Here is a 15,377-nt window from a genome sequence, read left to right on the forward strand (position 1 = left end):
TGTGAATATTTTAACGTTCTCTGAATCCACCTCCTTTAGGTAGGTGGAGTGGGTTTGGTTTCTAATAGCTGTTTGGTTCACAAGCATTTTAGGTGGCAGCAGTTTAAAAGAGTATTTTGTTGCTACATAGCTTTGAAAGGTAGAAGTTTTGGAAGAAAGACGACGGAAAGCCTACAGTATAAGAACCATCTGGCTAATGGCTTGCAGGCATGGTGCTTATATTCAAGAATGCTGCTGTGCTTCCACATGCTGCATGGTAATGACTTTTGAAAGGTCTCTGCTGATCCTTAGCACCAAGGATGCCAGTCACATGATATCACAGCAAAACTGTGCCGTCTGTAGAAGACTTTCTGAGCTTATCTGTGAATCACAGTTCTTCATGCGTTCTTGAAGATGCGTCCTTGCCATTTTTCTTGCTTGTTGGTAAAATCTATACCATTTTGTGTACTTATTTTCATAGGAGGCTTTTGGTATAGATTTTTGGTATGGTAATCTTTAGATCACTGGATGTTTTATCTCTTGAAGCTTGATGTAATTGCTAATTAAAAATACCTTAGAACTGGTTCTGCAACACCATGAGCTTGAAAGGACTATAATTTCAATTTCAAGAGCAGAGTATTCATCTTCAGTAAGTACAAGGTCTGGACATACATTTGCTATAATCTAAGAATTTCTGGACTTGTTCCTGAATGATATAATGGTTTGATCCTTGTTATTTACGAAGTACAACCAATTCTTGCAGAAAAGAAAAGCTTTTAGTCATTGCTAATTACCAGGCCAAGAAGCAACATGATTGTTGGGAGAATGAAACAATTGTGAAGAGCACGTTTTCTGGTTTTAAGATACAGATTTTTCTCTCAGAAGAGACTTAGAAGAGCTCTTCTTACAGCTCCTCTGAACAAGAAATATCAGGCTTTGGTTTGAGGTATTTTGAGATTCTGGAATCAGTTAGGGTGAGCCTTCCCAGTGACTTCAGGAAAACTGGTATGTTTTCTAATAAATTATGGTATTAGTGAGTGAGTGCATGGACAAAACAGTCACCTGCTAAATAGCTGTTAGTTTCTTTAAAAGCGAATAGCATGTGGCTCTCTTTCCTCCACTTTTTTTTACCACTGCCATCACCACCAGAAATGCACAGTATGCATTCGTGAATAGCATGGAAGAGGCTGATGTGGCTGACTCAGATCTTATCTGGCAGATTATCTTTTCTATAAAAAGACTACCACCATTTGATGCTCTAGAATTGCTGTTCATTACTACTGCAGTACATTCTGGTACATTTTTCCTAAGATCCACGTTTGTGGGACATCTGCTAGAATCAGATATGTAAGTACTCTGTGCAGTCTGAAAAATTGTTCCAAAAGGGATCAGCAGTTAAATTACAAAAATGTGACCACACCTTCCCAACTGACATGGTTTTTTGTTTGTTTCTTTGGTTGATTCATTTTATTTTTTATTGTTATTTTTATTCCAAAGATTTAAGTTACGTAGAACTGTGCAGTTAATTATTTTGCACGGTGTCTCAAGTTTTGTGTTTGGAACAAAAGTATTTATCTTTAAGGTATCAAATACAAAATATACTGTGCTACAGTTTTCTGTATATGCATATGTGGAAAAGTAACGTTATTTGAAGAGTTTTTGTTTTCAGCCAGAAGCCTGAAATGTAGCTGACAGTTCACTGGGGTGGTAATTTTTGATCTGTCATGGTGGTAGCTAGCTGCAAATTATATATGCTAGGTCCTGGAGCTAAATGGTCTTTGTGACCTGAAATTGCCCGTACAAGGCAAGTTCGCTATTCACATGTTTTGAAATCAATGAAAACACAAAACAAAGTCTGCAAACTAATTATATACAGCTATTCTTCTCGGAACACCTCTTCAGACAAAGACCCTGTGCCACCTTCAGCGTTTCTGTTAGGAACTGCGTCCATTTTGTGGTGGTTACTGCTGGTTCGCATCAGGCTATTCTGTGATCTAGTTCCTGAAGGGTGGTGGTATCAAAAGGAAACATTTTATGCAAGAGATTCTGCATATGCTTACTTCTTTCATTCTGAAAGTCAGAAAAGACATTTCTGTGTAATTCCAGAGCTCAATTTATCACAGAATCATAGAATCACTGCCTCCTTGCGCTTCACTGAGCCTGTCAGGGTAAGTTGTGGTATGTATTCTCAAGTCCAAACGTTACCAAATGGGTGGAAGAATGCTGTTGAAGTTGTCTGCAAGGAAATGGCCTTCTGCTCCCTACTATACTTCCTTTTCACTTGAAAAGACCCACTTGGCATCGTTTTTGAACTTAACATGAGATGGCCACCACCAAGAAAAGTTCCAAACCAAGATTCAATGTTACAGGTTTCTCATCTCTTTCTAAAAGCACTGGCAGCTTAAATCTTAGATGTACTAGTGGCATGTCTAAAGACAGAAGATTTGCTTCTCTTTTTTTTCCCCCAAGTACAAAAGTACTTGAATGCGAATAGTTTTGCAATGACTGTGGGCTGCTAGATCACAGTAGCAAGCAACATTCTACCGTAAATAATTTGTTTGATAGGTGGCACTGTATAATCCAACACCTTTCTCAAGAAAAGTTTTCCCATGAGAAGAAAAGAGCACTCAGATGGTTGATTGGTTGATCTGGGCATGGACAAAATATTCTGTTAACCAAAGCAGTAACATACACCAGGCCACTCACCCGCTCACACTCCAAAGTCCTCCCTTCTGCTTCTATCAAACTTACTCTTCTTTGCAAGTTGTTCATAGAATTTTATTAATAATGTATACACACGTACACACAAAAGCTGTTTATTTAAAGATGTTTCCTAACTGCTTTCCTCTATCAGGTTGTGTTTTGATTTGGCAGACACACGATTACAAGTAACAGCCTATCCATTAAGCTGCAAGCAACTGTACCTTGGATTCTATTGCATATATTCACCCCATGGTGAGGCATCATGAAGGTGTTTCTGATAGGGCACATTTATGTTTACTTGTTAAATTCCTTGTTTCTATTCTCTCTGTCTAAGCCAGTGCATAAGTCATTAACAGTACATAGGGAAGGTAGCTGAATACAAAAGAATTCTATTGCTTTTACTCCTTGTAGGTTTTTGAGATACTTTGCATGTTCTTAAAACCATTATTTTTCCCCAATACTACTAGAATGTAGTTCTAGAGCTACAAATGATGCGAATAGGAGGCTTATCATAGCAAAGCATGGCTCCTGAAATGTAAGAAGCCATTTCTTGTATTGCTAGCTTGGCTATGACTGACTGAGGCTTTTCTCCAGTCTTTCCACTTATCCGAGCCTCTACTCTTTATGGTCATGGTGTCCATCTGTTTCAGAGGTGTTCAGCATAAGCTGACTTGGCACTGCCTGCATCTCTTACTGTGTAAGCCTTGGATCACAGCAGGGACCTCTGCTATGGACTTAACATAAATAAGCATTTATTGTTTTAGTGTGGCTGGAGCAGGGCTGTATCTCAGCACTACATTTATATACCACATAAAGCTTTCCAGCATTCACAATCCTTTCAAAGCACTCCTTACTCCCTTCTGGTTCTTCGCTGCATTATGTACTGTTCTTTCCTCTTTATGGTTCTGCCAGGTCAGTTACCCCATCAGATGGTACCACAAACTGAGACAGTGCATGCTAGACTGAGGTTTGCCATATAAATGCATTATAGGTTGAGGACTTTTAGCTTCATGATAAGTTTTTATCTAGCAAAACACGTATTATTGAAGCCTTTTACAACATAGGAGGATAGGTATGCGTTAATGATTGAATTGTGGACTGTTACTTGAGAGGTGCCTTAGTTCAATACCATCACTTCATTTAAAATACAAGAACAGCAGCGTTTATGAAGTGGATTGAAAATTGAGCACCAGGTTACCTTGTGGTAAGGGTCTGGGCCCTGTGCGGGGGAACCCGCAGCCCAGTGTAAAAGCCTTTTCCTTCCATCCTTTCCTGTGTAGGGGTGATCAGGGCCCAGCAGGGGCTGAGGGCAGTGTGGGCTGGAGTTGCAGTATGTGGGTGTCTGGCTTAGTTTTGGAGCCACACGAGGGACACTGCGGATGTGAGCACTGTCACACACAGGCCCAAATCTTCCTTTCTTAGCTGAACTCCAGGGGAGGGGGTGGGAAGAAAAAAAAAAAAGAAAAAAAGGCCTATAATTCTGTGGTTATTTATGCCAGAGCTACTGCCTGAGATAACAGGATTTAGTAGTAATTTTGCCATGTACGTTCATAGATGTTTTTTTCTAAATATAGTGTGTCCTAAATACATAATTATTTAACAGCTTGAAATGCTTCCAAAGGAGTTATTCAAGTCTCTTCTCTAAATAACACACCTTTTAAAAAGATATCAATACTTAAGCCATTTCAGGACTTCTCTTATACTCCCTTAAGGAAAAACAAAAAAAGAAAGAATAGAAAAGCACAATCTCCCCCATTTGCTATTTACATGAAGGATTAAAATAACAGGACCTGGCATATTTTACAGCTTTTCCTCTCAGTGTGCATGATACCAGACATCAGTGCAGAGGCTTCACTCTGGCTTCAGGAGCAGGTACAGGGGGTGAAATGTCTCCTCCCAGCTTTAGCCCTCTCACTGCCTGTGTTTTCAGCACTGCTATGCCTCTCCCACAGCTCTCCAAATTTCTGAGAAGCCTCTTGGCTCCTCCTGCCTTCTTGAGTAAGAGCAACAGGTGCCTCCTGTCCGTCAGCCTTGTTTATCTGCCGCAGACAGAAAGCTTTGTGCTAAAAGTGGTCAAAACTTTGTTCTGATCTCTGGGAAAGAGGCATGGTGTGAAAAATAAACTGAAAAGGGAGCCGGAGCTGTGGTCTGGTCACTGTGAGCAGCCTTTATTTCTGTGAGGTTAAATAAGGTAGAAGAGCTATTTGTGGATAGCTGTGTTCAGTCACAGCATAGGCTTTAAAAGTGGCACAAAGATTATCCAATCTATGTAACTTCATACTGTAAAGCCTACGCAAGTAAGCAAAACCATAATTTTCATTAAAAAGTATAATTAAATATGTGCACTCATAATTTATTGATTGCAAACAAGTTTTATGTTTTCATTCAGTTAGGCTCACATCCACATTTACGACAGTAGTAAGGGATTTACTTATAAAGCTCCCTTCAGTGTTACACTACAGAACAAGTTAAATGAAACATCTTCATTATTTTGAGCAAGGATTCTAAATTATGTCCTGATGGTCACGACCTTTTCCATAGCTTAGAAACAGGCTGGTTTTGAAGTTCTGCACCAGGTATATTAAGAAGGGATCGTAGATTTTGGAGTCCGAGCATGTAAATAATTGTAAAACATTACAATGCATTTTAAAAATAATTATAAAGTTACCTAATTTAAAAACAAAACATAAAAAACAAACACTTATTTGACATATTGAATGTAAACAGTTTGCAGGCTGAATGCTTAAAGACTGGTGAACGTGTTCATAATGTGATTTGTTTTTCTAGAGCATTGTTAGTACATATTAGTGATCCCTGTAATTTGAAATGTCATTTCCTTTTGAGTATAATTTAACCTGTGCTTAATCTAAGGAGCACTTGATGGAGTGACAGCTGGAAAAGATGACTGAGGCCAAAAGTTTTCTGCTCTTTTCTTGTTCTGTGTTTGTCAGAATCTGTCAATTGAGTGTGTGCAGAAGACACTGCATAGCAGAGCAAAGTGTGGTCCTGTCAAGCCAAGAAACAGTCTGACACACAGGTACAGTATTTGATGCTCACTGAGTTTATAAACGAGATCTTATATCTTTTGATTTATCCTTGTCTATGTAAATCTACCAAGACCATGAAATACTATTCCTTACTATGATGGATTCCCACTTCTTGGAACATGAAAACTGTGTGTTTGGAGGAAGACAAGGGTAGTGAAAAGGTCCAAGTTTGGTTACAGGCGTGCAAACTAGGAGACCATGCTCTTCTGCTTCTAATCAGCCAGCTAAGCATAAATGTTTGCATGAAATAGTTAAACTTGCATTTAGCTACTCGCTTCAATGTTTTTCTCCATTTCAAGAAAGCCTACAGAAAATCTTCCAATGGCAGTCTTAAACGCCTATCCGGTTATTTTGTTTTAATTTAAAGTTTACAATTTTTTTTTTCCCAAAGAATTTTGTATTCATTGATGTTCAGTGGATACAGAATTTCATTCAGGGTGTTAATTTGAGACAGCTGTTTTAATGGGAAATATCTACTACATCTGAGTCAGAAGCAGACAGCTTCTGTCAGCTATCTCTCTGTCCCTTTTCTTTTTATCTTCCTGGAATCCATTCTTCTGTCTTCAGTCTCTGTTACAGAAGGTACAGATTATATATATTTTTATCCTTCCCGCACAAATACCTAAGTTCTCTGGCATAGAAAATGTTGTGCAGTAATTTATTGACTTTTGCACCAGTTCTCCCAATATAGTTTCTGCCAGCGTTATCCAGAACTTCACCAAATCCTGCAAGAGCCATGTCTTCCATTTTTAAAGGCTCTTGAACATAAAAATAATGGCATGATCACAGCAGCCCTCAGCCTATTTGAGAATGTCATGGTTCAAAGTCTGTAGTTTGCACTACTGAAAACCTGAGTATCACACTAAAGAAAGAAAAGGTGGAGCTACCTGAAAAATAGTGTCTTCAGAGAACACTGATTGGGGAGGGGGGGTGTTTATGAAATATGATGAGAGAAAAATGTAGCAGCTTTGTCTCTGGCAGGGAAAGTGGGGAAAAGAAGCTGATGGAAACAAACTGCTGGGTAAAATAATAATAAAAAAAAATATTTGGCAAAGCAGCAGAGAAACACAGATTCTAAAAGAACCCTCAAGCAGCTTACTATCCTTAGAGGCCAATTAAACCCGAATCAGTCAGGAAAGACAGAAAGAGCCCTCCTCAGGCTTAATGAAAATTTATATCAGGCAAAATAAAGCCTGGAGATTATTGGCATATCAGGCATAGAATGCTAAGAGAAACAGGCTAGTTTGGCTATTAATGATACCAGCGTGGTATTTTCATTTAAAACAAAATACATTTGTAAGGTCTTTGAAGGTTTTCTGTGTCCATCTGTATATTAACAAAAAATCAGCTCCAGCTGACTAAATAATATATGTAATGAAGCAAATATGCCCCCAGGTTCCAGCTGCCCAAATCACCATTTGAAGCCATCTGAGTTTTAAAAAAAAAAAAAAAAAAACACAACAAAAAAAAACTTCAGAAAAATGCCAGCTAGCTCAGAGAGCAGATCTTTTGAGTACTTCTTGATGCCTTACTTAGCACTTTTATAGACTGGATTCTGCTCTTGGAAGTTGAGACTGTCATTTTCAGGACTGTGGTAAAGCAACTCTGTTAAACTTCATTGTTGAACAGTATATCAGAAGGACGTAAGCATCACCATAAGCCTGGCTGACTGTATGGTCACCAGTTGTTCAAAAGGGTAAACAGATATAGTCATGTCTCTTGCTCTGTATCCCTATGCCTTGGACTTGCACCCATTTTATGAATCTATCACTTAAAGATTACTTGATGAGCATATTAAGTTCCATAAGAGGATAAAATTTGAGTAAAATTGAGGAAATTCATGTTTCCAATGTTCCTACAGATCTCTCTAAAGAGTCAGAACAAATGGAAATTTGTTTCAAATAGCAAAAAATTGGATAGGTTTGTATCTTGGGGTTTAAATTAGTACTTCTCAAATTCTCCCATGGAAGAAAATATAATATTAGGTTTTTCAAATGAGGCATATCCCAAAACTCCGTGTGATTGCCATCTTAACTGTCTTGAAAGCCAGTTGCATTTTGGCTGGCAGACAACACAGACTCTTCTTTCACAACGTGATCATATCATAACAAAAAGTTTCAGAGTGCCTCTCAATTTAAGAACGCTTTAGAGACAAGATCTGGAAGTCCCAGATTGCAAAAGATAAAAGGAAACAAGGACTAATTTATACGTGATCTAAAAGGAAGTCCAAATCAGATCCTCATTCATGTCCTTAGGGGCAAAGAGAAGCCTGCAGAGTTTGTGGCAGCAGTGACATACTTCCCCTTTTTCTCATTGCCTGGTCCATGGGTGGAGCTGAAGGTTAAGTGCTCGTGTCTGGCCTCAGTTTTTGGGAACAGACTGGTGGACAAGAAAATGCATATGAAATTCTCATGATGTGCTTTCCTTTGGATTAGTGAAATCAAAACAAGAGTGTTGGGTTTTTTTTTTATTTATTTTCATAACGACACTATGGGACTTTTCCTTGACTTTTGATGTTGCTGGAGATCCCTGAGGCCTTCTGAAGGTAAGCAGCTTTTTTCCTTTATTTCTGTGCTTGTGGTTGTTGCACTTGAGCAAGTCCTCAGTTGCTGCAGCCTGGAACTTTGCTACTCTGCTGTCATTGCTGCATTTTCCTTCATATTATAGTGTTACACCTGGGAAAAGTGAAGGTGCAGCAAAGATACTAAGTACTTTAGCTCTGTATGGGAACACAAGGGTTAAGGCCTAGGACTGCAGAACAGCTGGAATATGTTAGGGTTCCAGGAAGACAGCTGGGAGAGGGAGTGTGAACTGCCAGCAGGTGGCTGGGAATGGCAGAATAACTCGTGTTGGGACTGGAGGAGTGCTCTGTCTCTCACTGTGGTGACTTGACTGATTTCAGCAAAAGCCTGTTTTTCTTTGTAACAACAGATCTTTATCAAAGTTCATTAAAGTAAATTTAACATTTCTTTTAAATATGATAGGCTCTGGATTGGCTCAGTGGTTCTTTTGGTCTTTTGTTTGTTTGGTGGGTTTTTTTGTTTGTTTGTTTGTTTTGCAAGATCTCTTAAAGCTTTGCCTTGTTATTTTTCTGATAAGGAAAGAACTGGTTGAGCGTTAGATGGGCTTTGTGTGAGACACTGATGTGTACCTTGGAATGTCTGCCTCCATGTCAAGCTGACACTGTTTTGTTAAGAGAGGATATAAGAGGCACATGTGGGAAGAAAGGCGTGGTGGGGTTTTTCTCCCTTCTGCAGTAAGGGAAGTTTCGCTGACAAAGACAGCTGCTCTTACCACAGCCATGCTTTGCTGTGGTCTGCAGTGCTTTTCTCTGTTCTCAGGCGTCCCAGTCTTTTGGAGGGCTTTACTTCGGTTGGTGCGCAAGAGGCCATCCCCGGTCCTCAGAATTTGCATAGCGTAAGATGAGAGGTGACCGATGGATACAGCTAGGGGAGCAGAAGGACATGAGACAACATGGATCTGGGAGCACAGCAGTTTTTTCAGCCTTTCACTGGCACAGTGGTAAAAGAGAGTTCGAAGGAAGAATTTAAAGGTAACAGTGTACTAAACAGGTATTCCTCCCAAGCATGAAGGGCAGTGTAGAGTAAAACTATTTGACTATCTCACGAAGTAGTATTTAGCAGAATTGGAAGAAACATACTGGAATAACCAAGTTGAGAGATGATGAGAGCCTGAAGAAAACTTCTCATTATGAATGGGTGGGAAAACTTTGTCTTGTGCTCTGAGTTGCGAAGCTGTTTCCACACTATTTTGTTGTGTCTTTGTTGCTTGCCCAGAGTGGGTTGTAGAATGTTCAGATGAGCTGAGACTCAGTATTTGTTTTGTTAATAATAAAAATACATTTCAAAAACAGATTTCTGTTCTTGTAAATGGACAAAAGAACCATCTGAGAACTTAGAAAACTGTGTTATTGAAAATACAGTTAAAGTAATTATTTTTGTTATTACTAGCCCATTTTTTTTTCACCAGGGCGCAATCCATTTCATCTGTGTTACAGAAGTGAAGCCTTATTAATCCGGTTGATGCACTGGATATCTAATATTTTAAGAAAAGTTTCAGCACAGAGTGGTTTCTAAGGAAAAAAAACAACAACAAGCAATGCTGGCCTGTTACAAAATAATTTTGGCAAATATTAAAATGATAAGTTTCTTGGCATTTCTGATGAAGCAAAATACTGCTTTAAACTCATGTACTGATAATGACCTGGCAGTCTACACCAGAGTTTCATGACAGTAAGATAATAAACACTGACATGTATAAATTGTCATGATGTGCACAAAGGAAATCTGTGTCTAAATATCATTTTGATGAGGATGGTGCATTTGGTTGTAAAACAAACAAATGTGCTGGTGGCTCCATGCAGCAGTAGTTTTGTTCCTTGAGATGACAGTTAGTTCTGAGAAACTTTTTAGTTGTTTTTTTTTTCCACCTAATGATATACCTATTGTTCTTATGTCACCGGGCAAGGAAATACTCTTAACAACAAAAATGGATTTCATACTGGAGGTAACGTTTTAAATTCTTTATTTGTGGAAGCACAAATGAAAGTAATTGTGTAGCATGATGACTGGCACAGCGGGATCCATATTACCCACGTGTTTGAGCTGGGTAGGATCCAGACCAGAAACTATGTACGTACACATTACTTAGGTTTAATATGGAAATACTTGCAGGAGTCCTGATAGCAAGGACCTCTGGAATCAACTCTTTGAAAGGGTAGATAATTGCAGGACAAGGGGAAATGGTTTTAAGTTGAGAGAAGGAAGATTTCAGTTGGATGTCAGGGGGAAGTTCTTTACAGAGAGAGTGGTGAGGTGCTGGAACAGGCTGCCCAGAGAGGTTGTGGATGCCCTGTCCCTGGAGGTGTTCAAGGCCAGCTTGGATGAGGCCCTGAACAACCTGGTCTAGTATTAAATGGGGACGTTGGTGGCTCTGCCTGTGGTGGGGGGGGTTGGAGATTCATGATCCTTCAGGTCCCTTCCAACCCTGGCCATTCTGTGATTCTGTGATACTGATCACCTCATGCCACTCAGACACAGATCTTCCTGCGATAATATACATTTTTCAGTATCAATATCCAGTGTTCCTGGATGTTAGCCTTCAGGCAGTGCAGATAATCCTTCTGCGTAGCCTCTACTGCTGGATGGTTCCCCCATAGAAGAGTTTGAACACATGTATGGATGTGCACTGATTTATGATCAAGTAAATGTAGAAATCTCCAGTACAAAGAAGTGTTGCTTTTTTGACATAACGGTGTTGAGATCACATCATGTGTTGACAAAAAATTTTATTAATGAATATGGTTAGGTCATGGTTGGACTTAATGATCTTTAAGGTCTTTTCCAACCTGAGTGATTCTATGATTCTATGAAATATTTCCCCTAATCTGTTCAGAGGGTCTGCAGAAGATAATTACTTTCACTGTAGTTCATCTGTATTCCCACTAATGTCTCAGCAGATGCTTGTTGCATGACTGACTGCCACCCGTCTCCCAGAGCAGTATGGATGAGTCACAGAACTTCTTTCTCAGATTCATCCATCTCCTTGAGTCTCTCAAATTGGGAATCAGAGTGGCTGGATGGTGGAGCCACATCAGCATTTTTTGTGTTGTTGGCAACAAAACCAGGTCTGCTTGACTAGCTTTTTGATAGCTTGATTGCATCTGATTAAATCTTTACGTTAGGGTTTCACTGAACATCCGTAAGTACATGAAAAATCAGACAGTGTCTGTTTATCTCAGATTTCTGTGAGTAGCATTACATGAAGTAAGGAAGAGTGATATGAAGTGCATAGTCTGTTGATGGTGTTCCTGCACTGAATCTATTTCATATTTTTATCACAGTTAAAAATATGAAAGTTATGGAAGCTCATGAAAATAATAGGAATCACATTACTCTCATTAAAATAAATAAATAAATAAAGAAGGTAAGACTTTTTTTTAATATATGTAATATACTCATTTGGAAAACACTGTAAAATGTTTCTGATTGTATATTAAAATGAACCATGCATTTTTATACTGGCAGTAAATTTTTCAGACTTCTTTCTCGGAAACAGAAATGATTCTATTTATTGGGTGTAATTTAGAAGAATGTTTTGTTTGTCCATACCTTTTTTTCTTTTTTCTTTTTGGCAATATCAGAAGCTCAAGGTACTGACCACTTACTTTGTCCTTCAAGTGTTACACCGCCACTGAAACTTCCCACCACTGAATATTTCACTGATCCCCTTTTCTGTGCCATTTGTCTGATCTGGCCTCTTTCCAAACTTAAAATACTGCTTTCCCTATAGATGTAGTTGTCCCAGAACAACAGTTTTCAGCAGGGTTGAGACAATCCACATAGTGTTCAGTTCTTTCTTTAGCAGTGAGTACAAATACCGTGCAGCCACGTATGTGTACAGTTTGTAGGTTCTAAATGTGCACCAAGAAAATTCTGTCAGACTTTGACTTGCACTCTGCTTTGCTGAAAAGCTGACTCCCAAAAATATTTGTAATTCCTGTCATTATGTTCTGTGTTAGTTTATTTTGACTATATTATGGTATCTGTATACTCTTGCAGAATGGATGCTTTGTAATCTGGTTTGCTGGTTAAAAAATGTAAAGTTCCAGATTATACATGACATTGCAGAAGTGTTAATTTAGCAGTTAAGAAATAGATACCTTATCTTAGAAGTTCAACTTGAAATGTCTTAGGAAAGATAATGTATTTTAGAAGCTGAGCACTTAGCCATGTGCCATTTAATGGGCTGTTAAGTTGCTCACAAAATCACTACTTTCTTCTTGACCTATATCTCAGCAATTTTAGATTTATTTAAATTATATGTTGTGATCATATATTGCTTTAGATACAGCTCCTGTCTAAGGAGATCAACATAGAAAATATATCCCATAGATCTAAGAAAATGCAGCGCATCATTAAAAATACATATGAAAAAGCATTGTATTTTTACGTGCACAAGTGCACTAACTGTTAAAAAGGTGGAGAGGTCTCGTTTCCCCTTCTTACTTTATGCTAGAATCACTTTCATGCCAGTAATTAAATAGTGCGTTTTATAGTGAGCAATTGTAATAAAACCCCATCAGACACTGACAACTTCCTTTAAGAGTAACTTGTTACATTATAGCCTGAACTATGTAGATCATCTCTGAACGGTGATAGAATTTATTGTTGAAGAATTAACTCTTTGTCTCCCAGAACATCTTGCACACAATCTTTTGCCTTTTGTTTGCAGTTGTATGTGCTCACATGTTTAAGGAAGAGTACTACTCTTTTTGAGGGGGAATTGGAGAACAATTAATATGTTATGTTACACATGGTCCTAGGTACAAGAAGTGGATTTCATCCACTCAACTGAACAAATGAATTTTTGGCTCCCAAGATCTGTTGCTGTGTCAGTTGCTTCCAAATTCTTGACCAGGAGCTTGAAACAACTGTCTTCTCAGGCAGGGTTAGCTCAGTGCTGTGCACGGTGGGCAGAGTGTTTAGAGTTCAGCTGTAGTTTGAGGATACTCATGGAGGGTACATCAAAAGTGTCTGTGCTAATTCTTCCCTAGGCTATAATTTCAAGACCTACATTTCACAAAGCCCTTTTCCAGTGTCCTGGAAGTACAGAGTTGTTACATTTGTTTAGCCCATTCCAAATTGCAGAAACATTGCCTGTAGCCTGCGTTCATCTGACCTGTGCTGATATCTGGAAGAACAGCTGGGGAATAGTTAAAGGGGAGCCATGAGTGGCTGAAATCAAGGCACTTGAGGACAATTTCACTCCAAAAGCAGAAGTGATCAATAAAACTTGTATGTTAAATAGCTTTCTACCAAGTCTCTGCCTTGATAATTTAAAGAGCTTTCCCAGGAGAAACAGAAAATTTCAACAGAAGGTAAATTTCCTGTAGCAGAGTACATTTCTGTAACAAGGAAGTTCTTCCTCTTCTGACATCAATATGTTCAGTACAAAAAACAATTTATAGTTTGTTAATTTTCCCAGTGTTGCTGTGAGTTATTAATATGCTCTCTGAAACAATTTTTTCCCCAGTGATCAGCATTCTGTGTAACCTGCTGGAATTGTATCTGGATTCCATTTTGTGCCATTATAATATTCAGTTACTACATTATCTTAATGAACACACACTCAAGTCATAGCGTGGGGTATAGTTTTACAACAAGATTATATTTATTACTCTGGAAATGTATTTGGAAAAAAATCCACACAGCCTAACTTGTATGAAAATGAACACATTCTCATGTTAATTCTACCAAGCTTCCTCTTAAGGAATTTACAAGTATGAAAATGGAGTCTGCTCATTGCACCAAAGTTTGCCCAAAGGCTGGGAAGCAGCTGAATTACTGTGTAGTATTAATATCTTGTTTTTACTGTGAAACAGATGTACATTGCCAGATCTTTTTCCGGTGGTTAGAAAAATAAAAAAATAAAGTCTTAGTCTGTTATAGCATGTTAGATATAAATAGAGTGTGATAGGTTCCAAACTTCAGCTGACAACTTTGCTGTCAATTCCTATGAAATGAGAATTAGGCTTTAAAAGAGTTTCAGTATTATTTAATAACATAAAAGTGGTCAGAAAATAGTCTTATTGACCAGAATGTGGAAATGAAATAGAACAGCTCTGTGATGTTAAGTATATTGTTTTGTGAGAAGCTGTAGTTTTTGGATTAGCACTGTTGACATTGAGCCACGTTTTTAAAGACGCATAACTTGATTCCTAAAAATAAGCTTATGCATGGGATTTAGTTAAAAGTGTATTTGGGAGATTTGGGTAGAGATCTTTGGAGAGGCAGAAATGTGGTTCACAATACTAGTAACATACAAAATATTTAGCGATGCTGGTTGCTTCTGTAAACTCTTAGTCTTAATTAGTTTCCAAATTAATCTGAGAACAGATTAGCCTGCAGCACTGAAGTTATCTTACTGTTCTTTTGTTTATGACTCTGCTTAGACCATCATCATGCCAAATCCCAAGGGGAAGTTGTGGCTGGAGGACTGTTGGCTGCCAGCGAGTCATATCTTTGCCTCTGCAAACCTTGGTAAATATCACTTGTTCCATGAGTCTGACTGCTCCATGAGGAACTGCTCTTTGTGTGCAGGCTGTTCTTGCACTAGAAGATACAGTATACAGTAGCTATAATAATAGTTGTCATCTAGGAATGAATCCTTGATGGAAATTTAGCCTGATCTTGCTGCCCTGTTCTTTTGTTTCCCATGCAAGCATCAGTGCTGCTGAAGCTCTGTGGAACATGGCTGCAGCATGGCCCACAGCCCCTTTTCCTCCTGTGCTCATTGTTGCCTTTCCACAGCTGAGCTCAGTATGGGTTCATCAGTCTGAGTGGCTTCAGAGAAGCTCAGCTGTGCCTCTTAAAATCAAGCCATAAAATTGAGGCCATATCAAATGCTGTACCTTTCACATACAAATGAAGAAGGGACTTTAGGATCAGCTGGGCCACTGGGAGAAGCTGAGGATCAGCACATGGAGGTCAGTGTGTTAAGTATTTTCCCTATTTAAAATGACCATGCTGACTCATGTTTTGAAATGCTGCGAAAGAGCAGCTCTCCCATCCTCCTATTCAGAGCCATGCAAAAAAATATCTTGAATACCAAGGGCAGCAGAACAAG

At 38.7% G+C, this 15,377-nt stretch overlaps 1 long non-coding RNA gene across 1 annotated transcript in view; it reads left to right on the plus strand.

Annotated features, from left to right (window-relative positions):
* Positions 1-7,968: 7,968 nt before the first annotated feature.
* Positions 7,969-15,377, plus strand: part of LOC104911745 (uncharacterized) — a 75,915-nt gene continuing 68,506 nt past the window's right edge. The window contains exon 1 of the long non-coding RNA XR_014884432.1: positions 7,969-8,274. This is a non-coding gene — a long non-coding RNA (uncharacterized LOC104911745). The remainder of the gene's footprint in view (positions 8,275-15,377) is intronic.

This window comes from Meleagris gallopavo, chromosome 7 (genome assembly GCF_905368555.1).
Source record: "Meleagris gallopavo chromosome 7, MGAL_WU_HG_1.1, whole genome shotgun sequence".
Classification (NCBI taxonomy): domain Eukaryota; kingdom Metazoa; phylum Chordata; class Aves; order Galliformes; family Phasianidae; genus Meleagris; species Meleagris gallopavo.